Below are 3314 nucleotides of genomic sequence, written 5' to 3' on the forward strand. Positions count from 1 at the left end.
CAAACAATATTCAAACTATTTTTGTCTGTCAATAAAATAATATAGAGATGAGTTTGCAATAAAATAAAATAAAAAAATACACTCAAGGACACTGCAATAAATTTCCATTGTATCTATATTCCTTGTGCTAAAAGAACAGACATAACAAATACAGAATAGGCCGACATGCTGTTTTAATGGGAGGGTTGAAGAACTGGGAGTTGATGGAGAAAGAGAAGCAGCTCCAGCCTCACATTAGAGAGGTCAGTGTATGTGTGAAATAATTTGGTATGTCTGAGAAGGGTTTTATACCAAGACCCTTGATAGGAAAATGGATCTCCTCCATGCTCCACATTTGACAACTACAAAGTCAAAATGAGTATAAAAAAAAAAATACTAAAACAAAGCGTACGTTAGCAAAAACATGATAAAACATTTTTTTTTCTTGGAATTATTTATTTGAGAACAGGGTAATGCAAGTCCTGCATGGGACCATTTTGTGTGGAGCCACAGCCTCAAGTATAAACAGTCTTGTACCAACAGCTCTTACAGTGATATGTGGATCCTAAGTTATTTTGCAGAGATGGAATCAGGAGACCTTCAGCTCCCAAACAAATTATAATTTGTCAGTGTTGTGTGAGGGTCAGGTCCAGTGCTGACCAAAACACATCTAAAGTAGTGCTACTGAGGCCAAAGTGTCCCCTGGCTGGGGTGTTGTGTTTATAAAAGGTTAATCCAAACCGACCATAATACAGACCTCTCACTGCAACCCTACAATCCAACTGGGCTGTGAGAGTTTAATACTAGAAAGCCCGATAAGATTAACCTTAGTTTCATCCAGAAAGAAACACTTCATTCAGATTATTTATTCTCTTCAGATGACAGGAACAGGGTTTAATTGAAACACAAAAAGCTGCCTGCAGACAGGTGGACTGAGCTGAGAGGGTTATTATGATAATACCCTCTGGTAAGCCTGTCTCAGAAACTTCTGTGGCAGAAATGAATAAAATCCTACTGAAAGGCCCACAAAATAACATCATATATAACATGAAATTTAGCAATTCAATTACATTGAACTCCTTTAAAAGCGTATTTGTTTGTTTTGTGTCTTATTTTCATGCCAATAAGTTACAAAACATTCCACATTTCAGCAGCTCCATTATAATGTGTGGCGCAAATCTTCTAGTAATAGCTTTACTCTTCTGGAAGACTTAAAAAAAAAGATGTAAAGAAAGGCCCCAGCTAAGATTAACTTGAGTGTTTGACATTCATCTCAATTGTTTCGTTGCCACTGTAATTTCATTTTGTTATTACTACCAGCAAATTCAAGGCACACTACTCAACAAAGGTTTGAATGCTCCGAAAGAACGTCCAAGTTGTTCCAACATTATATTGATGGAGGTTATCCTGCGAGCCGGAGTTGACCTGTAACGCTTGTGCTTCATTTTCTTCTATTCTTTATTACTGTGTCAACCTCCAGCAATTGGTGAGAAAGTCTGAACTGCCCCCCCAAAAATGTCACACTGCAAAGAACTGAACAAATATAGTTTAATCCCGACCAAGACCACTTTTTTATTTTCTGGTAAACTTGGTCTGTTGGTCTTGAGCCAGGTCAAAGGCTCTTTTCACACCTTTTATTTTGATTCAGACTAAACAAGAAAGTTCCTGAGCAAACGATGTGAAGGTGTGAAAGCTTGCTCCTCTATGCTCATGGTATCACCCAACAAGGGGAAATAAGTGAGTTTAACTCTTCCAGCCCTCATTTAAATTTTATACATTAACTTCAGGTCACTTGCAGCAGCAGATCCAGCCACTCTCCACACTGCTTATCCTATGGGAGTCAAAGGGGGGGACTGGAGCCATTACAAGGTGACATTGGGAGAGAGGCTGGGCACACCCTGGGCAGGTCGCCAGCACATCACATCCAGAGACAACATCCATGCTCACATCTACACCTTTGCAAAGATTGGATTTCCAATTAACCTAAGTTGCATATATCAATATCAAAGCTATGCCTCTTTTATATTTGAGACCTTGCCTCTTGTCTGTAATCAATCTGCCTTTAGCAGCCTTTATTTATTTATTCATAGTCTCTCTGTTATTGTTTTGTGCAGGACCATCAACCAATTGGAAACCTAAATTGCAGCTCTTCTTCCAAGCTGCTGGATAACAGTGCAAAGCGTTACTTGTACTGGAGAGCTCAGGTGTGAAGACAAGCATGAATATGAATGTGAATGAGGAGAGTGCTGAAAAAAAATCTATTTGAAATTTAAAATAGCCAGTGGGCATAACTCCACTACTCTCCTGTTTAAATATATATAATGTTAATTAAATTAAACTGCAACTTTATCAGATACTTAAGTGTGAGAGTTTTTCAGCCCACAGGAGGTAAACACTGGGTAGAAGAAAAAGACTATTCCATAAAAAATGTGATTATGCGGGACACAGGACCCATTTCAAACTTTGTGTTTATGATCATAGCAGTCGAAGATCAGAGACAATGCTAATCAGTTCAGATCAGTGTTCGACAGTTTATGTCTTCATCATCGCAAATGCTTTCTTCCTTCCTTGCTCGTCCTTTGCCGACATGCAGATTTAAGATATTATAAAGGGATCTCTAATCATCAGATAAACATGCACATCGAACACTTGATCTGTTCTGACCACTCAAACTTGTAAGTGTGTCCTCTACAAAAATGACCGTGGATTTATAAGACATAAAGCCGTCTTTATAACATATGCCAATTAAAGTTTTCTGCTACTGATGCACTGAATTAGCGGGTTGTAGGTCACGGCTAATGATCAAGATGAATTATTGTGATAAGCATGTGTTCATGCAGCACTAACAGTTTTATTGTTCACTGGTTTCCAAACAAGAAGCCGCCCCACACTAAGAACACAAGCTTAGCTGATTTGAATATTGTTCTATGGAATTATATATATAAACATGTACCTGCATTGAAACAGAAATTATATTATATTATTATTATACCTTCTGTTGATTCAATAAATAAGTAAGTCAAGTGAAATCCGCTTTGATTTCAGCCTTGAAAGGTCCAAGCAAGGATGTAGCATTACATGTTAGCACATAATTATACACTTGACAACATATTTGGAGGTTTAGGCTGCTTCCACCAGGCGGTTGTATGAATGAAACATCGTGACCACCTGCGTGACAGTCTGAATCAATCTTGCTTCTGTCGGTCGAACTGATCTATTGAGGCCACATGCCCACTGCTCCAAGGACAGCGTGCTTTCACTATTAATGCACCTGCACAGACCATTCGCCCATGTTTACTATAAAAAGACTAAAGAAGTAAACCTTTGAGGATTCT

Source organism: Pleuronectes platessa, chromosome 1 (assembly GCF_947347685.1).
Source record: "Pleuronectes platessa chromosome 1, fPlePla1.1, whole genome shotgun sequence".
Classification (NCBI taxonomy): domain Eukaryota; kingdom Metazoa; phylum Chordata; class Actinopteri; order Pleuronectiformes; family Pleuronectidae; genus Pleuronectes; species Pleuronectes platessa.